Below are 27032 nucleotides of genomic sequence, written 5' to 3'. Positions count from 1 at the left end.
CAAATAATTATTTTTCCAAGGTTCTTATCCTATCTAGCATGACATGGGGAAATTGAATCAAATAAAGCTAGTAGAATTGCTTACCTTGTACTTGTAGTTGATTTCTAGGAGTTTTAGAGCCTAGCACCAATAGTGTGGATGCCTCAAATGGAAATCACAAATCACCACAAACTTGGAACTTTGATAGAAAAGTAATCACCTTTCTTGAAATCGGCCCTCTTACTTTTCTCACCACAACTAGTGTGATTTCAAGAACCAAAGTCTCCTTTATATAGTGTGGTGGATTAGGGTTACATCCATGTAAACCCTAATACCCATGTCTATTCATTTCCATGAGATCCATGGGTTAAAGCTCCATGGAGTATCCATGGACTTTCCATGCAAGCCTAGCCCATTCCAAATAAGCATTAGCCCACACTATATAAATACAAGAGCCCATATTTAATTAGTCATACTTTTGATCTCTAAATTAACTCTAGATTAATTATAGATCAATACTAATTAAATAATATGGTTTTATATTAATACATTAGAACTTATAATATATTAATAAATAATAACTTATACTATTCTCAAAAGATTATCCATAAATTGTTCGGGTGAAGTGCAACCCAAATGGACCATGCCGGGTCAAGTCAAGTACATACCAAATATAGTTATGGACTTAGACACTATATCCAATAGTCTTCCACTTGGATAAGTCTAATAACTATAGTTGCAAGTATGACTTCAGGAACCGATCAGCAATCGTAGCTTTTTAAACTCTGTTGAACTATGAAGCACCATTTTAGATAAGTGATCATATAATCCTCTGTTCTAGATATCAGCCGGACAAATACATGGAACATGGTCTTGCTTATTGTCCAACATTTGTTTCCCGATTTCCGATTTGTTTGACATAGAACTTAACTGAACACATCAATTTAGTTCTGACCGGGCCCGATACATAGGTCAAAACAAAATCATCGAGGGGCCCAGATATCGCTTCTAATCCTAGAAGGAACAAATAAACTTCGACTCATATGTTTGCTCTACTACTTGTTGAATTACACATAGAAGCATGGTTTATAACATCGAGTTACCAATGCGTTTTCATGCAATCAATGCATAACCAACTCATAGGCAACAAATCATATCTCTAGGTTTGAAGACTTATATGATATTACCGTCTCATGATCACTCGAGATAAATTCCATGAAGTGATACAAGTGAGCGTGGGTTGAATCCAATACTTAGAACTTATGAGAAATCATGAGTGTTGTAGCCCCGCTTTGTCTAACATCTTAGACCTCTACAAGCCAACCCATGACAGTCTTGATTCATATCTACTTCCAACATATGACCGACTATGGAGAGTTTGAATAATATGATATAAACCATAACATAATTATGCTGGAAGTCAAAACATGCAAAAAGAAATAATAGTAAATGATTGACAAGAGATAGCAACACTTTACTCATAAATAATAACTTTTATTTATCATCAAATATCAATTACATTTTACAAATTTCAAGATTATCTAACTACTAAAAGTAATATCATCCTTCATCCCTATGCTCCAAGCATGCTGGAGATGCTTAACCCGAGTCAGTCCCTTCGAGAGGGGATCTGCTGGGTTGTCATCTGATGATACCCTCTTTGCCATGAGGATTCCTTCTTCTATTCGATGTCTGATGAAGTGATATTTTTTTCTCAATGTGTCTGGATCTCCCATGATCTCTTGGTTCCTTGGCTAAGTCAACCGCACTATTGCTGTCATAGAAAATCTCCATTGGCTCCTTTATAGTTGGTACAACTCCAAGGTATCCGATGAAGTTCTTTAGCCATATAGCCTTCTTTGCTGCCTCAGTTGCTGCTATATACTCTGATTCACAAGTGGAATCAGCCACTGTCTCCTACTTGGAACTTTTCCAAGTAATTGCTCCTCCGTTTAGGGCAGCCCGACTGAGAGTGGAAATTATCCTTGTCAGTCTGAAAGCTAGCATCACTATACCCTACAACTCTCAAGTCATCACTCCCACCAAGGGTAAGGACCCAGTCCTTAGTCCTTCGCAGGTACTTGAGAATATTCTTTACCGTTGTCCAATGAGCCTTTCCAGGATTCCCCTGATATCTGCTGACCATGCTCAAAGCAAAGGCAACATCGGGGCGAGTACAAGTCAAGCATACATGATCGAGCCTACAGCAGAAGCATAAGGTATTCGACTCATTTCTTCTATCTCAACCTCAGTACTAGGGCTTTGTGTCTTACTCAATCTGGTGTTACTCTGGATGGGTAACTCTCCTTTCTTGGAGTTATGCATGTTGAACCTTTTCAACACTTTGTCCACGTAGGTGCTTTGACTAAGTCCAATTAGTCTTTTACTCCTGTTTCTCAAAATCCTTATCCCTAGGATATAGGAAGCTTCACCAAGGTCCTTCATAGAGAAACACTTCCAAAGCCAGGACTTTACTTCATGCAGGGTTGGGATGTCATTTCCTATGAGTAGTATGTCATCCACATACAGCACCATAAAGCTTACTATACTCCTACTAGCCTTGATATAGACACAAGATTCATCTTCACTCCTTGAAAAGCCAAATTCTTTGACTTTCTCATCAAAGCAAAGATTCCATCTGCGAGGTGCCTGTTTCAATCCATAAATGGATTTCTCGAGCTTACACACTCTATTGGGGTACTTTGTACTGACAAAACCCTCTAGCCGAACCATGTAAACATCTTCAACCAACTTTCCATTAAGGAAAGCGGTTTTGACATCCATTTGCCATATTTCATAGTCATGAAATGCAGTGATGGCCAACAGAACCCTGTTAGATTTAATTTTGGTGACTGGTGAAAAGGTCTCATCATAATCAACTCCTGGAGTTTGAGAATAACCCTTTGCAACCAGTCTTGCCTTATAAGTGTGTAGATTACCATCCATGTCGGTCTTCTTTTTGAAAATCTATTTGCACCCAACTATCTTACGATCAGGTACATTGTCAACCAAGTTCCAAACTTGATTGTCATACATGGACTGTATCTCGCTATCCACAGCCTCTTTCCATTTAGCAGCCTCAGGGCCTGCCATGGCTTCCGTGTAGCTGTTAGGCTCATCTAGATTTACCAGTGTGTTATCACTGATAAGTGTCTCACCATCTGCAGTAATATGAAAAGCATAATAATGCTCAGGTGCATTCCTAACTCTGGTGGAACGCCTCATAGGTATAGATTCTTCAGTCGGCTCAGCAGGAGTTTGCTCCTCAGGTTGAGGGATAGGGTTTGAGGTTCCTTCACCAGTTGACTCTTGAATTTCATCAAGGTCAATTTGCCTCCCACTATCTCCTTAGCTCATAAACTCTCTCTTTCGAAAGAATCCTCTTCTTGCTACAAAGACCACATTATCAATGGGTCTGTAGAAGATGTAGCCAAAGGATTTCTGTGGGTAGCCGATGAAAATACATCTTTCGCTTCGGGGTTCGAGCTTATCGTGAGTCTCGCGTCTCACGAAAGCCTCGCAACCCCAAATCTTGATGTGGTCTAGATTCGGAACTTTTCCAGTCCACATCTCGTGAGGTGTTTTGGCAACCTTCTTTGTAGGGACTAGATTAACGATATGGGCGGCAGTATCTAAAGCATACCCCCAAAATGAGATTGGTAGTGAAGCTCGACTCATCATGGAACGAACCATGTCCAACAAGGTCCGATTGCGCCTCTCAGCTACACCATTCAACTGTGGTGTCCTTGGAGGTGTCAATTGTGAGACAATCCCACATTCCTTAAGATAGTCAAGGAACTCAGTACTAAGATACTCACCACCATGATCGAATCTGTCACACCCCAAAACCAAGAACGGCGGAAATGTTCTGGGGCAGAGGACGTCATGTAGAGTATCACAACACAGTAAAAGTAAACAAGCAAGCAACATCATCCATTGCATTAAATATATAATTTTAACACAAGCGTGTTATATATACAGTTATAGACACCAAAAATATAATGTAAATCAAAATAATAAGATGAGTCTTGGATGCGCTCCATCTTCCCAAAAGCTAGCCTCGGTACCTGTCTACTGATGACCTGAGAATACAAGTTATTTTGAAAGAGTTTATCAACATTAAGCTGGTGAGTTCATAAGTATTTTAGTGTCGGTGTTTGTTATCAAAACGTTTGAACATGTCTCAAGTGTAAGTTTGTAAAATGTGTGTAAATGTTTGTAAGTGTTTGTAAAAGTTTGAATCTCTCAGGAAAACCTATATTTTCTATTAAAGTAGCCTTCTACCAAGGCTTAACTGTTTTGTATGTTCGTTTGTTGTAAAAGTGTGTAATTTCCCAGGTGTAACTATCATTAACAAAATATAGTTTGTACATTTATGTTTAAGTGACATAATCACTAAATATATGTAATGGGTAAATTATTGTAGTACTGTAGTGTTGTATTATAGGAACTACTGCTGTACTAACTACCTTAAACCAGATTTATATTAAGGTATCATGTGATTAATTATACCATACTATCGACTGGATAAACAACGACAAATGAATGGTCATAAAACGGAATGACGTTTGGCACCCGCAGACCTGCGGGTCCGCCTGTAGCTAGCAGCAAGGTGTAGGATAGTCAATCCAGTATAGATCTATACGCAAACTCACGCTCTCCCTCCAAGAGAATTCTGGCTACAACTCGGGCCATGACATTTAAGGCATGCTCCGATACAGTGGATCACAATTGTTAACATATTCATGTATATGTAATGTAATGTTACTTGTTCTAGTATCGTTGTATATGTTCTCTTCCTAGCATAGTTGTATATGTTCTTCTCTAGTATAGTTGTATATGTTCTTCACTTCTTCTCTAGTATATTTGTATATGTTCTTATAGTAATGTATATGTTTTCATAGTAATGTAATGTATATGATCTTATAGTACTAAGTATTGACTCATGAATGAACTGACTCGTTGATCTAGCAATAGTATAAGTGTGATTCTGTGTTACCCCGATGGTAACTTACTAATGATGTACTGATACACATGAATAAAGGAGTACTTTTATGTATATATATGTACATATGATATATAATTAATATTGAAACGACCCTCGGACGGCTAACCAACATCCCACCAGACCACATCCAAATCGAGGAAAAGGAAATAGGGCAGACGGCCTTCCTAAGCCTTTTAAACATTCCTTATATATCTATACATATATGGGCATGCAATTTATAAGAAATATAATAAAGTTTAAATAAAGGTATTTGGTAAGAAAGGAGTTTGTAAAACATTTTGGAATAAAGCAGTTTGATAAACAGTTTGAACAGTGATAAAATCATTGGTATTATAGTTATTAATCACATGTGATTGATGTAATAACTATAAGTATTTAACTTGTATACCCCCCATAAAAGCATTTAAAACATTTAAAAGTATTTCAAAGGTTAATTAAAGGGGTATGAACTCACTTGTGGTGAGTGGATTGGATTGAAGTGCCGGATACTGTACTAGGTGGCAAACGGAGACTTGTTCACACGCACGATCCTAGTTATCATATAATGAGCACATATATATAACTAATTAGTCAAATAATAACTAATAAAATTTGTTGGGACACTCTAGAACATGTAAACACTTTGTATAAGTATTATAAGTCCTAAGGGTTACTTCTAGGTTGTTGTGGGACAAGGCTAAAGGGGTTTAAAGTTTCCAAGGGCCTTATTTAAGTGTTTACCACTCAATAAACTCCACACAAGGAGTTTACGGTCGTGAACTCCCAAACTTGATGGCATTTGGTGTTTTGAAGTGCTATTTGATTTCTAGAATAAGTTCTACTTGGTGGCTTCATTCTTTGGGTAGTTTAGGGCATAGAAACACTCCCTTGAGAAGTTTACGGCCCAAAGGCCAATTCCCTTTAGAGTTTACGGCCGTAAACTCTCATGGGATGGGTATTTTTATTCTTTCAAGTCCCAAGCACAAGTAGGATAATTTCTAGGTATTTGTTTAAGGCTAATCAGGACCCTAGGCACACTTTGGTGCCCTTGTTTGGTGTTTACGGCCTATGAGTATTACCTTGGCCGTAAACTCACTTTAAGGGGGTGCTTTTGATGTTTTAAAGTCCGTAATTTAGCTATGAATAAATGGGGGTTAATGTCTAAAGCTTTAGGGGTGGTTAGGGCACATTTTGGCCCTTGAATTTGGAGTTCACGGTCCAAGAAGTTCTTGGGCCGTGAACACCCTAAGCTTGGTGTTTTTGATTGTTTTCTAGCCTCAAATATACTTATATACAATCCTAAGCTAGTTACTTAACAAGGAAATGGGACTAGGAAGCATTTATGCCTCTTTTTGGAGTTTACTCCCCAAGAACATTCTTGGGCGGTAAACTCCCGAATCTCACATATTGGACATGTAATCTATGTTATTAAGCATATAATAAGCATTATAAAACAACTAGAGAAGTGTACTCACGATTTGCGACGAAAACCCGAAGATCTGTGAGAGAGAAAATGGCTTTTCTCTAGTTGGAAATGCGAATAATGAATGAATTTGGTTCAGAATTCTATTTATAGTCCTGAGATATTTTTGACTGAAAATATTTTTATTCCTGAAATGATTTCTAATATAACAGAGTGTTGGAATAACAGTGTTGCCGTAAACCATAGTGCATCCACTCTCCTGATATTTACTGAAGTGTAAACCCTGGATTACTCCAACTTATACGAAAAATCTGAAAATTGACTATGACTGTTATAACTTCTATTGAAGTGATATTGTTTGTACAGAATGGGAATTTCGGGTCGTCACAGAATCGAAGCATCTTAATGTTCCTGCCCAACTAATTCTCCACTTCTTACTTAAACTCTTTGAATTTCTCAAAGGTTTGCGACTTATGCTTGATTAAGTAGACATATCCATATCTACTAAAATCATTAGTAAAAGTCACATAGAAGCGATTAGCATCTCTTGTGGCGGTTCTGAAGGGTCCACACACATCCGTGTGTATGAGGTCCAACAAACCTTCACCCCTACCACCAGTGTCAGTAAAAGGTGACTTTGTCATTTTACCAAGAAAACAAGATTCACAACTATCATCTGACTTAAGGTCAAATGACTCCAAAACTCCATCCTTTTGGAGTTGGTCTATGTGTTTCTTGCTTACATGTCCAAGATGACAATGCCATAACGATGCTTTATCTAAGCTAGTGGAGGAGTCAATACACAATACATTATTTCCTAGATTATCTACAATAGATACAGTTTCATACACTCCATCACAAGGTAATGCTTTAAAATAAACAACATTATTAAAGAAAGCATCAATACTACCATTAATATTATCAAAATAAAAGTTAAAACCTTGTTTATACAATGCATGAAAGGAAATAACATTTCTTGTCATTTCTGGCGAATAATAACATTTATTCAAATCTAATGTAAACCCACTATTTAGCACTAAGGAATAAACTCCTATCTTGGTGACAGGTGAAGCTTTCCTGTTTCCCATGATCATGTTTATCTTTCCATGCTCCACATTCTCACTTCTTCTTAGTCCCTACAAATCACAACATATGTGAATACCACAACCTGTATCAAGGACCTAACACTTAGAATAAGGTGAGTTATTAGACAATATAGTGTATATACCTACATGGTTGGGTTTTACTTTCCCATCCTTCAAATCTTGCTGGTACTTTGGGCAGTTTCGCTTCCAGTGTGACTTTTCATGGCAATAGAAGCATTCAGCCTCATTAGGGTTAGCAGAAGGAGTGACAAAACCTTTCTTGGTTTTGCTTGAACAGGAGCCTTCAAGGGTCTTACCCTTGGTACCTTTAGAAGGGTTCTTTCTCTTCTTCCCTTTTCCATGCCCGATTGCCAAGACATTGGCCGCAGTTGGACTAGGAGTAGGAGTAGTAACAACTGACTTACCCTTTAGACCACTTTTGGCGGTCTTCAAGAGTCATTGAAGTTTGCTGAGGGTGACTTCTTCCTTGTTCATGTGATATGTCATGCGGAATTGATCATAACACGTTGGTAAGAAGTGAAAAATGATGTCTATTGCTAACTCCTCGGGGAAGTTCACATTCAGCTTCAGTAAACGGTCCACATACCTTTGCATTTTCTGCATGTGGCCCGTGATGGGTTCACCATCCTTCATTCGGGTTGTTATCATGGAGGAGATTATTTCATATCGCTCTTGACGAGCACTTTGATGGTAGCGGTCCATCAAGTCCTGGTGCATCTCAAAAGCATAATAGTCCTCATAGGACTTTTTGAGCTCGGCTGTCATGGTGGCCATCATGATGCATGCCACTTTTGTAGCATCTCTTTCACATACCTCATATCCAACAAACTCTTCAGGAGTAACAGTTTGCTTGAGTACCTTTAGCTCCTTGTCGAGAACATATTCTTTCTTCTCATACCGAGTGACAATCCTGATGTTTCTTATCCAATCTGTAAAGTTGGACCCATCAAATATGACTCTCCCACTAAGATTCATGAGAGAGAAGGAGCTAGTAGGGTTTGAGCCAGAAGCATTGTTATTGGAAGACATCTGAAAAGAAGAGGGAATAGATTAGATTAGATTTAGAGATAGTCCTTAATAAAACACCTAAATTTAGTATTAAGGCTAGGACCCAACACAATATTTTATAACTTAGAAGAGGGATGTCGTAATCTAAGCTATAAGATATTTGAAGGTAGGTGAATGACGATTAACCAATTTCCACCTTGAAAAATGAAATATTTAATTAGGTTTTAGTTGGTTTAGATACTCCTAGATTCATTGAGATTCATTGAACTTCCTTCAATGGCATGTTTCAATCTCGAGTGTGCCCTTCAAGTTTTGTGACTGGGATGCCGAGGATCACAAAACAAGGTGTGAAGTAACCATGAAAATTACTTGTTACCCTTAATGTATTACCCATGAATCGATATGCCGATTAACCACACACGCTCCATCGATACTATGATAAACATTAAGTCACCCTTTACCTACCTCGTTAAGTTCAAGTTAGTGTGCCGGTTAACCACACACGCTCCACTAACGACTTAAACAAAGTGTAAAGTGTAATTTCATGGATTAGAACCTTTTTCACATTTTCCTAAAATAACTAAGATTGGGAATTTAATAAGTTTTAGTTACTTTAGTATTACTATTATACTTTTAATGAGAATTTATAAGTCCTTGTCCTACCCGTTCGGCTAACGACCCTCCACCAATCAAGGAAGCGGTGGGTGAGAGTGGACACCCATTAAGTTGCCATTTTATAGGCAACAACCTTATACCCCCCTTATAGACCGGCTTTGTGAATGAGGTGTACTAGCGGTAAGACGACTTGATCTTATACATATATATATATATATATATATATATATATATATATATATATATATATATATATATATATATATTATTAACTTATAATATTATAAAGTATAAGGGTTGAATTTTAACTTTTAAAATTCTGAGGGTTGGAACTAAAGTTTTAATCATGACTTTACTTGTTCCAAAACTTGAGGGCAAGTTTTGTAAACTATCAAAACTTTTCATTTCTTATAACTTATGAATTTAATTGAGTATTAAAATGAAGACTCTTTATTTTTCTAATTCTTGTGTTCTTTTAATGGTTTTTATTAAAGTGTGACCTTTGGTTTTCCATAACTTGAGGACAAGTTATGGACTCCATTAAAACACATAATGACCATGAATTAAACTACCAAGTAGGTTACAAACAATTCCTATGATCATCTAATCTTCATAAGTTCAAGAACATGAATATGAACATTTCAAGAATCATAAATTACTCATAAAACTTGTAATTTTTGATAATATCCATTGTAAATGGATTAGCATAAACATTACACCATCTAAAAAAAGTTTTATAACACCAAAAAAGTTTAGGGTAATGTTTCTAGTCCATTTCCAGCAGCAAAACTCAAAAAATTGGACACTATAGCCTCTACTCGTCGAGTGCATGAACAGACTCGACGAGTAGCATGCATTTCTTCATGGATTCGTCGAGTCCCCCCATGGACTCGGCGAGTTCATATGGCAGTGAACAAAAAAATTCAATTTTTAAGCTATTTGCATCAAGTATCAAGTAAACAAGCCTAGGCTCTGATACCACTGATGGGTTTTGAGCATTCTAACACTCCTATGGTGTACATGCAACCCTAGAAACCTTGGATCTATGTTTGACTAAGATACATGCAAATAATTATTTTTCCAAGGTTCTTATCCTATCTAGCATGACATGGGGAACTTGAATCAAATAAAGCTAGTAGAATTGCTTACCTTGTAGTTGTAAATGATTGCTTGGAGTTTTAGAGCCTAGCACCAATAGTGTGGATGCCTCAAATGGAAATCACAAATCACCACAAACTTGGAACTTTGAGAGAATTGTAATCGCCTTTCTTGAAATCGGCCCTCCTACTTTTCTCACCACAACTAGTGTGATTTCAAGAAACAAAGCTCCTTTATATAGTGTGGTGGATTAGGGTTACATCCATGTAAACCCTAATACCCATGTCTTTTCATTTCCATGAGATCCATGGGTTAAAGCTCCATGGACTTTCCATGCAAGCCTAGCCCATTCCAAATAAGCATTAGCCCACACTATATAAATACAAGAGCCCATATTTAATTAGTCATACTTTTGATCTCTAAATAATTCTAGATTAATTCTAGATCAATACTAATTAAATAATATGGTTTTATATTAATATATTAGAACTTATAATATATTAATAAATCATAACTTATACTATTTTCAAAAGATTATCCATAAATTGTTCGGGTGAAGTGCAACCCAAATGGACCATGCCGGGTCGGGTCAAGTACATACCAAATATAGTTATGGACTTAGACACTATATCCAACCGATTGCTGGTTCCAACACACAGAAGATCAATAAGCTTAAGATGCAGCTGAGTAGAGAGTTCAAGATAATGAACCAATGGGATACTAAGCTGAAGAAAGTGATTAGTATGGAGATGTAACACCCAAAGTTTTGAAGGCCAAGAAAGGAAAGAAAACCCTAACTTTAAGGGGAGACTCGGCGAGTCCAAGGAGGAACTCGGCGAGTCCGAGCGGGATCTGGGTCGAGGAGTAAGTGACCGACTCGGCGAGTCGGCCAAGGGGACTCGGCGAGTCTGGTCTTGACGAGGAAAACCCTAAATCCGAGACTTGGAGCCTATTTAAACGTCTCATTCTCTCCCTTAGGGTTCCTTTACTGCCTCTTTCACCCAGAACACCAAACCCCAGCAACCATATCCATTAATTGTGCCAATTGTTGCCTTGAAGAGTGCATTAAAGCTTGGAGAAGGAAGAAGGATATTGGAGGTGCAAGAAGGGGCTATAGATCTGGGATTGAGAAGATATTTCTGAACATTTGAAGGTATTAACTCACTTCCCTCCCTTTAGATCTATTTTGGTTGTGAGTTTTGGGGCTTTTTAGCCATGATTAAGTTGTCCATTTGAGTTAGAAGCCGGATCTGGAGTTGCTACTTCAGATCTAAGCATATTATGGTCTTGAGAAGCATAAAGTATCTGCCATTGAGTTGATTATGGAGCCTCTTTGCCTTAAACCCTAGTTTATGGTGTATTTTGCCTAGATCTCCTTCTCTACACATAAAGTTTGAAACTTTACATGAGGAATAGGCTTAGGAAGGGTAGATCTTCAGTTTGGAGTCCATGCATGACTCAAAAGTCCTCTACATGTATGTAGATCTGAATGGACTCAGCGAGTCCTTTGAGTGGACTCAGCGAGTAGCATGAAGGTTAGGAGGAACTCGACGAGTGGGATGAACAGCTCGTCGAGTCGGATGAAGTTGGGCAGGAACTCGGCGAGTTTGAAGAACAACTCGGCGAGTTGGTTGAAGATTGCCTTGGACTCGGCGAGTCAAGTCGCGAAACCCCAAACCCTTCGAGTTGAGACTCAAATCAGTGAGTCGAGTGGAGACTCAGTGAGTTGGACAGGTTAGGACTCGGAAATCGGTAGACTTGGCGAGTCATGGACTGACTCGACGAGTCGATTCGCAAAGAGAAGGACTCTGAACATATGAACTCGGCGAGTCAATAGGGTGACTCGGTGAGTAGGGTTGACCTGGAAGGTTGACTTTGACCAGGACTTTGACTTTGACCAGAGTTGACTTGGTTGTCTTTTGGGGGTCAGTTAGACTCAGTGTTGCATTGATATTGGTAGCTCGGGGAGCGAGTGGAGCAGGAGTTCAGAGAGTTGCTGGGCAGCAGCTAGTGGGTTCATCAGCCAGTTCAGCCAGCACAGGTGAGTTTCCGTTTATGTGAATGGGTCTACGGCCACAATGCCGGCCCATGTAGTTATGAGTAGAAGACCCGGGGGTTAGGCCTAGGCACAATATGCTAGTATGATATTTAGGACGAGGTCCAATGATAGCGGGCGGGTGCCCAAGGAATGATTTATGTGATAGTTTATACTTGTTGTCTGTGTGATACTTGTATGTGCCTGGTAGGGAGGTGAGTATGGGCGAGGACTCGTATCTCACCACTAGCAGAGTGCGGATGGTGTTCCACATCTCATTAGCAGCAGATCAGGGGCGAGGCCCGAGTTAGGGAAAGAGTGAGTGTGGGTTGGGCCCGTATCTCACTAACAGTAGGAGCATGTTCCATAGGATAGGCGAGGCCTTCGGACATGATCTGTTAGTATGTGTTTAGCTTATGTGTTGTGATATGTTTATGTGTCATTATATGTTAGCGGGCGAGGCCCTGTGACAGGCGAGGCCTAGGTGAAACAGATCTGTATCCGAGCGGGGCTCGAAGCCAGGCGGGGCCGTTGTAGCGGGCGAGGCCCGAGGTAGGGGCGAGTCCCTGGTTAGCGGGAGTGGCCCAGTATGTGCAGTATGTGGTTATGCATGGTATGTGGTAGGGTGAGGAACTCACTAAGCTTCGTGCTTACGGTTTTCTGTTTTGGTTTCAGGTGCTTCCGGTAGCGGAGGGAAGAGCTCGGGCTGATCGCATGGCACACACCATAGATTAGACAGCCTGGAAATGTTTACTCTGATAACGAACATGTATTTTGGAAATTAATACTCTGTTTATGTTTTGAAATTATGAGTTTGCTTAAAGTAATGTTTTATTAAAAGAAATTTTTAGTCTTGAATTTTGGGATGTTACAGGAGAACTCAACATATGAATGTACTAATGTGTTTACCACTGAAAGTTAAAGCCAGGCATGGATTCAACTGCCCTTCCAAGATTTTGAGGATGGGGGTTGGTGTAGAGACGAAGAGAGATTGAGAGAATGATGAAGACTTTGAATGGAAGATGAAGTTCTTCAAGCCTTCAAGTGGGAGATTGTTGAGGTATGAAGTCTTGTCCAACATGGAGCCTTTGCATCATATTCATGGAGCATTTGGAGCACTTGGAACTCAATAGAGAACTTGAGGTTCATGGAGCATGTGACAAAGGAATGGATAATCCGAGAAGGGAATGGATAAGTTGACAAAGGAACAGATCAAGTGCCAAAGGAACGGACCATATAGAATGGGGTTTGGAGAATTTGGAAGAGGTTTGGAGTACTTGGGAGTGATATGGAGAAACAAGGGGGACCTTATGGCACCATTTATTGAAGGGCTGGGCCAAGAAGGATGTTGTTTCGCCAAACTACTCCCTCTTTCGCCATGGGGCACTTCTCTTGCGCCATGAGGTACTCCTGTTGTGCCATGGAGTATGTTGTTGTGCCATGCATGTTGTTGTTGTTGTGCCAAGATGGTGATGTTGCTCCAACCTAGAAGTTCTTGCGCCATACTTTATGCCTGTTGAGCCATCCGTGCACATGTTGAGCCATCATGGTGCAAGATGGGCAATTTTGGTTCCTTGATGAGCCATGGTATCTTTGATGAGCCAAATATACTGTGAACTCCTCTATGACGCTCAAGATCATTCAAGGATGCTTAGAAGTTGGTATTGCTCGAGGATTACACCATGTTATTGTTGGGTTTTAAGCATTATAACACTTGTATGGTGCACATGCAACCATAATAGCTTTAGATCTATGTTTTCTCTAATTATACATGCCATAATTTCCAAAGCTTGAAGCCTAAAACTAGCATACAATTTTGGTACATTAATCATAAAATCAAATTAGAAGAATACCTATTTATTGCAGCTTGTAGTTTTAGCCTTTCAAGAGCGTAGCACCTCAAGTGTGATGCCTCAAATGGTTCACAAACACCATGAACAAAGGAGGACATTGAGATAAAGGCTAGACACACTCAAATTGGTTATGATTCTCTTAGAATGCATATGTGTCGATTTTGGCAAAGGGGGTGACATTTATATAGTGTAGGATTCCAAGAGTCATGGGTAAACCCTAAACATAAACTTGGGTTATGATCAATATCTCATGTGGGTTAACTCTTATGGATACTTACATAAACTTATCCCATCATGGATCAATAGCCCAAACACTATAGATATCACTGATCTACATAATAAGTCTCCGTTAATTTAATTAGTCTCTTTTGATCACTAAATTAATTCCAAATTAATTCCAGATCAATACTAATTAAATAATATGATTTTTCAGTTAATATATTATACTTATAATACATTAGTAAATCATAAATAGCCTCTTTCTCAAATATCTATCCTGTCAGATTGTTCTGGTGAACCAACCCAAATGGACCATGCTACTCTCGGGTCAAGTACATACCAATTATAGTTATGAGTTTAGACACCTAATCCAAAAGTCTCCCACTTGGATAAGCCTAATAACTATTATTTCAAGTACGACTCCAAAATCCCGACTAGAAATCATAGCTCTCAAAAGCCGTTGTCGAACTCTGACCTAGTCAAATGACGTGTTCATTAGATAAGGGATCATATATTCCTCAATTCTAGATATCATATGAACTGAGACATGGATTATAATCATTCTATCTATTCACGTGTGGTTTCCTAATTTCCGATTTATGAAGACTGACTAATTGAACAAATCAAATCAGTTTAGGCTTGGCCAAGCACTTAGGGTTGTCATCACTAAATCATCGAGGGGCCCACATATATCGCTTTTATCCCACATTGGGTAAAAGGAATGGATAAACTTTGACTCCAATGCTTGATTGTACTTACTCATAAAATCACACACAACAATATGTTTTATAACACCAAGTTACTAGTTCGTTTACATATGTCAATGTGCAACCGACTTGTAAACTACAAATCACATGTCTTGGTTTCAAGAATATAAGATATTAGCGTCTCACAATCACTCGTGATAAAATCCATGAAGTGATTCAGATGAGTGTGGGTTTAATTCAATACTCGAATCTTATTCCAGAACTACTCATGAACATTGCAGCAAACTTGTGATATGTCTAAAACACTTTAGACAACCTACAGACGGATTCATGACAGTCTTGCCTCAATACCTACTTCCAAAGTATGATTGACTGTGGATAGTTTGAATAACCTAGTTACTCGAGAGGTCAAAACATACAAAGTGAAAACACAAGAATAATCGAATCCAATATGGTCTCAAAACTTTTGAATATAAATAAAATACCTTTTATTTAATCAGCATTTTGATGACACATTATTCATTATATAATGTTTCGATTTATCAACTTAATACTTGAATTAAAACAATAGTTATCCCATGCTCCAAGCATGCACACTATTTTTATCTATGGCCATTACTTTGTGAAATAGATCAATTGTAATCATTTCCAGTGACACTCATTTCACAATTCCAAATCCTTATAACTTAGTGTTAGATTCTAAACTATCATGCAATATAACCTTTTGTAATGTCATGGTACAAAGTCACAGAGACTCTGCATGTATGCTCAACGTACTCCCCTATTAAGTCACTTTCCCCTTAAGTGCTTAATACTCAAATCTAGAAGCTACAATCATAGATCCAAGTCCTTTTCAACGTCTTAATCCATAAAGTCACTGACTTGGTGACTTTACATGACCCTAATAAGCCAAAACTCCAAAATAGCATTCCATTCTCATAGAAATGATCTTAACTCATGTATGAATCCAATAAGACATTCAAGATGGTAACTATCTGCCTTAGGGACTCATTTTGAACTGAGTGTGGCAACTCTAAGTCCAAAAATCGGATTTGAACCATAAAGTTCTATACTTGGGACCAAAATGACTTCAAAACCACACTAAACTAGATCTAAGCATTCTTGAGGAAATTTATGAACTTTATACCTCCAAAGAGTCTCAAATGATGATGCTATTCCAAATCTATGAGCTTAAACTTCCCAAGTCCTTCCTTGCCAATTTCTTCTTTCCTCTTCCAAGCTTAAAAATCAACAGGATGGGCTTCTCAAGATTAAAATCACACAAGAATGAAGGGATGAGACGTTCTAGGGTTATTCTGAGGTTGGGAAGGCTGATAAGGGGCTAGGGTTCAAGTCCTTATGTTCTTTATATAGTTCTTGACCCTAAAATTAGGGTTTAGTGTCACTGAGCATACTCTAGGCGTACGCCTCCAACACCACAACCATTTAATCTTCTATGTTGGGCGTACCCTACTCACCCAACTGCCACCTTTGCTATGCATGATCCTTTCTTGCCACTTCCTTCCAACCAGGGGCCAAGAATGACATAATTAAAATCTGAGGGATGAATTTGAGGCTACTTGAAAAATGGGATGTTACAAAGAGCAAAATTGCAAGAGAAAACATTTTTGGAACAAACTTGCAAAAAGCAAATATATCTAGGGACCGAAAATATAATTTTTATTGGTTTTATCACAGAAAGTCTTGAGAAGTGATTTTACATGTTTATTATTATTATTATTAATTTTTTATAATTTTTTTTAAAGGCTTTTTAAAGATCGAAGCAGGTCTTTGTGGGGGTGACTTTGTCAAAAGTTGTCCGTGTAACTTTTTCAACAATAACTTCTTTTCCTAAATTGGTTTGGAGGATCCAACAACCTGCAAAAAAGCCAGAACCAAAGCCACATGCATTTGCTCGAGGTGAGGGTTATTTTTGTCATTTCACAAAAACTTATGTTTTCACCATTTTTTTCAATTTAGTCTTTGAACTAGTGTTTTTTTTAAAAGATGTTGTCATAAACTATTATCATTATTCTCTTGTTACCATTTTATTATTCAAAATATATCAGTAACAAATATAACCTTATTTTTTTTTATCAAATTTAAAGTTTTAACCCTTACATGTTTGAAAGATCACCCGAAAAAAAGGGGAGAAGCTAATATTATCGCCAAGCAGGACTTTGGCGGCAAAAACAAAGTCACTTGGCCGTATTATCCTCTTGGACACCCACACCCTTATGGTTGTAGAATAATGGAAGGTAACAAGGACTTAGTCTAAATGCATCATCTGTGTAAAACGACGTGAATATCCTGATCAATACTTATTGACTAGTCTAGTACATTATAGACTGTAATGTTATACATCAGACTAAGACTATGACTATGACTATGACTATGACTGATGTCAGTGGGAAAAAAGTGCAATCTTTTGTCTCGCCCAAATAGATGAGACGTTAACTTGCTTTCAATCGCCAATCTTTGCAAAAAGATTTAAATGCCCTTTTCATCAACGCCACTAAAAATATCCCTAGAAAGTTTGTCTAGTTTTATAGTGCCCTAGCGTATTACGATAATGTGACAATTTTTTTTGTCACACCCGGAAAAAGATAAGATATGAGCTTTCGTCCTTCTTATCCAAAATATCAAAATAAACTCAATTATTTCAGGGGTATTGTGATGTGACCTTTTTCTTTGGTGAAAGACTTGTAAATAAAGACAGTATACGAAGCCATGAACTCGTGAAAAGAAATTATTGTTTATGTCTTGCCATTCATGCTCCTCGAAAGGGCAATGTTGAGGTAATAAAAAAAAAACATTTAAATGATTTTTTTTTTCAGATAGTAAAAAATTTATAAAATTAACAGATTTGGCAGATGAGAATGAGGCCTAGGATTCTAATCCCGTGCCCGAAAGGAAGCAAAATACTGCAACCCACTTATAGATTTGGATCGTCAACGCTTTCGGAATCCTCTTATAAACTGTTGGAAGTTTTCTTTTTGAATGGAGATTCTGGTAAACTTTCAAGATTAAATTGATTGTTGTTTTTCTTTTATTTGTGTAGGGTTTCTTGTGTTTACGGTGGTAAATTAGAAGGGGTTGTTTAGGGTTTTCTTATTTATCAAAATGGAGTTTAGGAAAATGTGTTTGTATTAGGTTATGGGCTACTAAAACATAATAAGTTTGATAATTTTTTTTTGGCATTTGATAAAAATTATTTATGTTTATACACATAAAAGTACGAAAACGGATAGGGGTAAAAAGGGTAAATGGTTAAAGCTACACTCTTTGAAGTGAACATGCTGCATGATACTCTTCTTAATGTTAATATAGAGATGGTTTCAAAATAAAGATTCCATCAACCACCGGTAATGATAAAATAATTTGAACTACTTAATTAGGGATCTTTATTTTGCCAATGTGGAATCAATAACCTTTGTTGCTATGAATCAATGAACTTTGTAGCCAAATAAATTGTTTTGCATCTATAATAAAAACATTTAAATAGGAAAAATGACTCGTAAAATATTTATCATAAGATGAAAAAAATAAAATGTGGATATTTGATTTATTTTATCCTCAAAATCTCGTGAGATGATATGACGTTTTGGTAATTATGTGCGAGATTTTGGTATATTCGAACAAATGTTAAATCTTTTAAGGGTATCAATGAGAAAAAAGGAACTAAACCGGTGTGTAACTCCCCCCCCCCCCCCCCCCCCTCCCTATTTTTCTCTCTATGCTACTTGTTCCTAGCTATGATTGAGTTTTTATTTTTTTCACTCCAACTTTGTTGTTTGGTAATACTTTTTTTTTCTTTGAAAAAAAAGAAATTTTAAAAAAACTAAAGTTCTTAACTTTTAAATCTCTACAAAATGAGTGTAATCATGAAAATTTGAAAAAAAATATTTTTTATTTTTCAATTTTTATAAAAAACCCTGAATTTTTTTTCCAAAAATTATGAAAATTTAAGTATTACTTCTACTTATTATACATAAGAATATATATGGAAACTCGAAAGACGAAGTCTCACGGTCCTCCAAAGAGAAAGATCCATTATATAATAAATTGTTACAATCACATATAATAATCTCTCAAGCTTTCCTAAAATACAACTAAACTCTTCCAAAGTGTTAACTAACACTTTCTACACTCTAAAAGAAGATAAGAAAGAAATAACCAAACACTTCAAATGTAAGTTGGTTGGGGTGCTTTGAAGCCAAAACATTAGACTTCTTTTATAAACTTGAAGTCCACCAAAGTTTCATCCGTTATTTCATATAGCAAAAAACTTGGTGCGTTTTCTTGGGTTTTTATGCGGTTGCAATGTGGGTTTTTAACCGCATACATTTGGTGTGCTTTTACGCCACCATTGATTTTTAATGCCTTAAAACCGTTTGTAAGCAAACCACCGAAAACTTATAGTTAAAATAAAAAACAAGCAACAACAAGTATGATTAAATCGTAAAGTTGAGTATTTATAAAAAAGAATCCTAATAAAATACGAAATTAAAAGAGGGCATCCCAAAATAAGGTTAGCACAAAATAGATTGTAGCTTCTTTTCCTCGTAGGTCTTTGTTACCACTTTTAACAAAATTTCTTATATATGAGACGAAGTTATAAACCATGTAATGTGGTGCAATGTGGTATGGACAACTTTAAAACATAAAAAGAAGATATATCCGTAATCCAAATTCATAAGCTTAACCATTTAGTTATTATAAAACTTAAAAAAAAAGTTATGGTATAAAACCATCAACATCAGTACAATGTTAACATTCTTTCAATTGTTACATGTCAACTTTTAGTGTTTCTCTCCATATCAATGCAATGTTAGTTATGTCAAAAGTAGTCTCAACTGAAAGATCAATAATTGACTTATCAATTAATAGTAGAGGTATAAAGGAGTCGAGCCAACTCGTGAGATACTCGAGACCGATTCGAAAAATACGAAATCGATGTTGTTTAAATCGAGTCGAGCTCGACCTACTCGAGTAGATTATGGAGCTGAGCTTGATTATAGAAATACTCGGCTCATGAAACTCACGAGCTTAATCGAATATTGTTATGTTTATAGTTTTATCCTTCGCTTCTTCATATTTACATATTATAGAGTCGAGCTCAGTTATGCTCACGAACTTTCATTCTACTTCTGTTGTAATTTGATGTGATTTTATTTTTAAAGAGTTAATGTGGTTGAGTTGAGCCGAGCTCAAGCTGAAGCTTGATAATAAGGTTCGAGTCAAGTTCGAACCAGGTTTCAAGCTTGAATTTTTCAGACGAGTTGAAGTTCGAGCTTGACAATGTTCAACTCGACTCGGCTCGATTACACCCTTTGTTAAAAGAATGTATTAATTAATTTTAGTCATCTAGAATTTAAAACGACACTAAAGTGTAAGAACTTATTACAATACCAAACCTAATCAACATATTATGGATTACAAAATACATTATAACATCAAGCGTTTCCAAACACCAAAGAGAAATTATTATTACTACGATGGGAGAACTAATTGAAGATCTTCGACTAATACAATATTCTTTGGCTTCATCCATTTTCATTTAAGTTTCAAAGCTTCAAGCTTATCATAAATACTGGATAACATCTTCTCAAAATAAATTTCTAAATATATCTTTTTAAAATTTGATCATTTACAGTCCTCTAATTTCTTATGGATTTTGATCATATGAATTTTATACAACTTACATGGTAATATTCAAGGTCCACACAATCAAAATAATCGCAATAATCAACTAATACTACCAAATAACGTAAAACACTTAACAATAAAATGACACAAAAGACAAACATTATTACCATTGAGTAATCAGAAGTCATAAATCTTTTACCAAAGTTTACGTCGGCCTACAATTTCTTAGTCTTCCTATTTAGCACACGATCATAACGTACGTTTCTACTTCAGTCGTAATACCAAATATAATTACTAGTGTTGCGATTAGAATACGATGACATTTTAAATTGAAAACCATATGATCTTGATTTAGGATACAAGAAAAAACTGCAACCATGATCTAGAAAACTAAAGACGAAAGGCTCTTAATCTAGGTTACAAAACATTAGGCTATATACGACATAATATATTAATAAAGCTCATGTGTTCATTTTGCCACATTAGATCCTATATTACATGATATAAACCATATACACTAATGGCAAAATCATTATATATCACAAAATTTAAATTTTAATTTGATTCGATGATTTAAAATTGAGGAACTAAATGCCAATTTTATCATCAATCTTTAAAATAAGTACTAAATTATCTGCCGATCCTAATCTTTAACAAACTTATTTTTTTTATAATTTTCCCTCCAAAATCTCATATCTCAACGACACTCCTACCGATCTTCACAAGAATCACACTTTCTCAACCACCATCATCACCATTCTCATGGATTTCACCTTCCTTCCTTTCATCCTCCTCTTCCTCCTCCTCTCTTTCTCCATAATCTCGGCTGCCAATCCCATTCCAAAAGCCGTAATTTTCCAGCAACACCTCACCTCAGAACCCGCCACCACCAACACTAACGGCATCCCACCCACCACTTACTTTGAAGTAACGAAACCAATCCAACTCCCAAACACAAAACCCTGCTCAACCCTTCTTCTACAACATGATTTCGGAAACAGTTATGGCATCCCACCAGCTTCCGCCCAATATACCCGACCCTCAAATTGCCCATCAACTGATTTTGCTAAAATTGTTCTCGAGTGGAATGCTACATGTAAAGGTCGTCAACTCGATAGGATTATTGGGATTTGGCTCAGCGGCGTTGAACTGTTTAGAAGTTGCACAGCTTAACCTAGAGCTAGAGGGATTTTTTGGATTGTGAAGAAGGACATTACTAGGTATTATTCATTGCTTATGTCCAGTCAAACACAAATCCTCGTTGTTTATTTGGGAAATAAGCTTGATAGTAATGCAAATGGTGTATACCATGTGAATGTTAGTATTCATTATTATCCCCCTGAGAAGAAAACCAAAACCAAAACCAACATAGAAACAACAACTCTACATGTTAATTCAGATCATGTGTATAAGGAATGGGCTGATTTGATTATACCCATTTCACAAAACTTACCATTGGACGATGCATTATGGTTCAAAATCTATAACTCAAATGACGTAAAGACAAAACAGTTTGTGATTCCCCCAAATGCATATAGGGCTGTTCTTGAAGTGTATGTCTCAGTTGATGAAGCCGATGTGTTGTGGCCTAGAAATCTCCCTAATGACTATATTTCTTCTAATAATTTAACTGGGCGACCTGGTAATGGACCTTTTAGGGAGGTTGTTGTAAGTTTAGATGGAAAAATAGTTGGTGCAGTTTGGCCTTTTACTGAAGTTTTCAGAAAAGCTATTAATCCGTACTTATGGGGACAAATTAGTGCGATTGGATCATTCGATCTCCCTTCGTATGATATTGAAATCACTCCGCTTCTTGGATCACTTTTAAATGGAAAATTGCATGATTTTGCATTCAGTGTTACAAATGGTTTAAATGTTTGGTTAATTGATGCAAATTTACATGTATGGTTGGATGCAAAGAGTGAAAAGACAAAAGGGATGCTTTTGAATCAAACCATCTCTCCACTTCATGAATCTTTGAAGTCCAATTTCATGGGTCTTAATGGGACATTCGTTACTAGTGTCCAGAGGTCAATAAAGTCAAGCGGATGGGTAGAATCGTCATTTGGGAAGATAGTAACTGAGTCAACTCAGGATTTCAATTTGAGTAACATCATGGTGATGGGGCATGAGGGGGGTTCACAAACTGTGAACCAAACAATCGAGTTTAACGATAGTGTGGATTCGAAGGTGGCATCTTCTGTTCATAACACTAAATCTTTAAAATCTTTTTATTTTTATTTATACACAGATGCAATGGACAAAGTAGATGGAACCGACGAGGAGGAAGAGAATGTTACTTTGGGTTTCAATGAGAAAAAGATCGATAATTTCGGTTCTAAATCTTCATCAAGTGTTCTTGAAAACTTACAAAGCGGTCAAGGTTCGATGATTTTGAGGAATAATGTAATGACTACTGGTATGGGGAATAGCCAACAAAACTATAGTTATAGTGATGATAAATTATGCTTTTTTAGGAACATAAGTCGCGCAAGTTACACAATTATTTATGATAAAGAGGGTGATACATGCACTAAACCGAAAAAATCAAGATTCGATTTTCAATGGGTAAAAGTTGGCATTTTCCTGCTTGAAATTTTTTTCTAGCATCGGATCATCATGCAATTTAAAGGGTATCATCACAATTAATATCATGGGATGGGGTTTTTGGTTTATTTGTATTGTTTCCTTGTTGTGATATGTTGTGTAATAATTAGATTTATGCAATTACTACCTCTTATGGAAATCCCCACATCCATGCATACATAATGAAAATGGTTCCATCTACATCAGTCTTAAATTAGATAAAAAAAAAACACTAGCTTGCTCATATGATATTGGTCCAAATTCATTTCCTTTAATAATTTTTAATCATCTTTTATATTTTAGAACAATTTTAACTAAAAAAGTATTAGATTGACATTATTACCCCTATTCAACGCCTACACCATCACTACATATTCACCTTCTAGCTAGCATCCTAATTGATCGGTATATCTCATCTTATCAAACAAGCTGCCATCATAATTTGTGCACTCCTCATCACCAATATTTCTAGATCTCTTGTTGTTAAACAATTTATGTAGCTATGATTTTTTTCCTCAAAACTTAAATAACCAATATTGGATTTGGAGTTGATATAATCCGATTGACCTCAAAATGTTAAGAGTGCGTTTTGTTGTGGGAAATTTTCTAGCTTTTTAGGAAAAACTTCGAAGAAAAACAAAAATTTTGAAAATGTGTTCGGTTCGTTCAGTTTTCCAATGTTTTCTAAGAAAATGAAAATTTTTAGTTTTCTAAATTGTATGTAATATACAGAAGCGAGTTTTACACTTTTCCAAAGTTTTTTGAATTTCTAAGATGAAAATGAAAACTCCACACATTCCAACCAAACATGTTTTTTCTAATTTTTTTTTTAAATTGAAAATGAACAATCAACTTTATTTTCTGGAAAGATTTGCTAAGAAAATAAAAATAGTTTTCCATAACAAAACGCACCCTAAGGTTTTGGGCGCCAAATTCCAAGAATCCTCAATAAAATATGGCATGTCGGATATACATGCACGTAAACTATTCAATGGAATGTCTATGAGAAAACTCATTGATCTAGAATTACATGTTGGTGTATTTGTATAAAATGTGTGTTAGCCTATATATTATTAGCCCACTTGTTTATGGGCCCTTTAGTCTTTAGCCCATTAGGGTTTTGTCTAGCTAGTATTTAAATGTCGCTTTATTCTTTGTAGTCTTTATGCTTTCCATTGAGAACCCTTGTAATTTCTCTTTATTATAATCATATGCCAATGTTATCATGGTATCAGAGCGGATGTTTGATACGTTGTTAGAAGTCCTTGTAGCAGTCATCTGTGGCGCAAATCAAAATTTTCTAGGGTTACCGTAGCATTCGATTCGTTGTTGTTGTAGCTGGTATTCGTTGTTGATGTGTTGATTCGTTGTTGTCGTTGATTCGTTGTTGCTCGTTATTGCCGTTGATTTGTTGTCCGATTGATTGCTTCCGCTTGTTTGTTACTCCTTTCATTCTTAGATTGCTATACTCCTATTGTGGTTATTTATTCATTGTCAACATGACTAAAAAGGATGATTCTCTTCAGTCAATCATTACTTGTCTAGATGGATAGAATTACACGTATTGGAGTTACTTGATGAAGAACTTTCTTCATGGGAAGAATATGTGGGGCCATGTCATTGGGACTAAAGCCAAACCCTCAGTGCCTCAAATTGGGAATTTTGATTTGTTGCTTGATGCTTGGGAGACTGACAACTCCAAGGTCATTACTTGGATTAATAACTCTGTTACTCAGTCCATTGGTGTGGAGTTGGCTAAATATGACATAGCAAAGGAAGTTTGGAATCACTTGTAAAGACTGTATTCTTAGTCTAACTTTGCTAAACAATACCAGTTAGAATATGATATTCGTGCCCTTCAACAAAATGACCAGAGTATTCAAGATTTTTATGCTGCTATGTCTGATCTGTAGGATCTATCTCTTATTGAATATAAAGAGTTAAAAGATTCGGAGCCTTACATTGCGAGGAGGGAAAAACAACGCTTGGTCCAGTTCTTGATGGCCTTGCATTCTGATTATGAAGGTCTATGTGGAACAATTCTTCATCGCCGTCCTCTTCCCTTAGTTGATTCTGTTGTCCATGAGTTAATTGTAGAAGAGACTTTTATCAAGTCTCATGTGGATAAAGGGTTTAAAGCAACCTCTATTTCTACTCCCGCTCCTGGTGTGCTTGATGTTTCCTCTAATTAGTCTCGAAAAACTTCAAGGGTTACTTATAATGAGTGTGCATGCTACAAATAGAAAAATCATTGGAAAGCTCAATGTCCATTCTTAGTCAAAATGGGTAAATCTGGTCAACCTCAGTTGGGACAACAAAATAGGTCTGGTCAACACAAGTTTCAGCGACTTTCCTCTGGTACTCCTCCATGGACCCCTCATCCTCCATAGTTTGATGTAGCTACTATACCACCAGTTGATATAGATTCTAATGGAAACATGCCACCATCTGCATTGGATCCCAAGGTGTTTGAGAGTTTCAGATAGTATATGGACTCTAATCACACTTTTATATCTCACTCTGGTCCTACTTCATTTGGTACATCAGGTATTCCCACATCTTTGTGGATTTTAGATTCTGGTGCAAACCATCATATGACTCCTCATTTGTCATCATTTACTTCTTTGTTGCAAGTGTCATCTATTTTTGTTAAGTCTGCTAGTGATACATCTATGCTAGTTGAGGGTGTTGGGTATGTCTCTATTTCTCGTATCAGTCTCCCTGATGTTTATTACATTCCCAAACTCACTTTGAATCTTGCCTCAGTCATCCTGTTATGTAAGTTTGGTAACTGGGTTTTCTTTTCTGATCTTGTCTGTGTTATACAGGATCAACATACCTAGAAGGTGATTAGGATTAGCCGTAGGTTAGGGGAACTATTTGTCTTGGAGGTTCTCAAAGCATCTGATGTTGCTGCCTCTAACACTGATTTATCTTCTTTCCATTTGAGTCCTTTGTCGTCTAAGTTTTATCTTTAGCATTCTCGTTTGGGACATGTGTTTGTATCACGTTTGAGGTTTTTAGCATATAGTGGTGTTTTGGGTAATTTAGACACTTGTGATATATCTGATTGTAGTGGTTGTAAACTAGCAAAATTCTCTGCTTTACTTTTCAATAAAAGTATTTCTTGTTCTACTGCTCCTTTTGACATTATTCATTCTGATATATGGGGTCCTGCACTAGTATCCATAAAGGGTGGGTGAACCTATTATGTATCTTTTATAGATGATTATACTCGATATACATGTGTTTATCTTATGAAACTAAAACTGAATTCTTTGATATTTACAGTAATTTTAGAGCTCTTGTTAAAACTCAACATTCGACTGTGATTAAGTGCTTTAGGTGTGACTTAGGGGGTGAATATACCTCTAATGATTTTACTCAGTTACTCGCTTTTGATGGTGATATACACCAGTCCTCATGTACTGACACACCTCAGCAAAACGGTGTGGAAGAACGAAAACACCATTATATTTTTGTGACTGCCCGCTCATTGCTCCTTTCTGCACAGGTCCCTAGTGCCTTTTGGGGAGAAGCAGTCCTAACTGTTGTGTATGTGCTTAATCGTATCCCTACTTCATTGAATTCAAGAATGTCTCCTTTTGAGAAGCTATATGGCCATCTACTAGACTACTCTTCCTTATGAGTTTTTAGATGTACTTGTTTTGTTCTTTGTCCTCATGTTGAGAGTAACAAGTTGGGGCCGAAATCTGCTATTTGTGTATTTTTGGGGTATGGTATTGGACATAAAGGATACTCTTTTC

General features: G+C 36.7%; 1 long non-coding RNA gene and 1 pseudogene across 1 annotated transcript; both read left to right on the top strand.

The window, feature by feature from the left end:
* Positions 1–17702: 17702 nt before the first annotated feature.
* On the top strand, positions 17703–18241 carry LOC111893409 (uncharacterized). The gene is made up of 2 exons (XR_002850870.3): positions 17703–17828; positions 17895–18241. It is a non-coding gene; the product is annotated as an uncharacterized LOC111893409 (long non-coding RNA).
* Positions 18242–18751: 510 nt separating this feature from the next.
* On the top strand, positions 18752–23431 carry LOC111893395 (peptide-N4-(N-acetyl-beta-glucosaminyl)asparagine amidase A-like; annotated as a pseudogene).
* Positions 23432–27032: the final 3601 nt, after the last annotated feature.

Source organism: Lactuca sativa, chromosome 9, assembly GCF_002870075.4.
Source record: "Lactuca sativa cultivar Salinas chromosome 9, Lsat_Salinas_v11, whole genome shotgun sequence".
Taxonomy (NCBI): Eukaryota; Viridiplantae; Streptophyta; class Magnoliopsida; order Asterales; family Asteraceae; genus Lactuca; species Lactuca sativa.
This window is presented reverse-complemented; position numbering and strand designations above follow the sequence as displayed.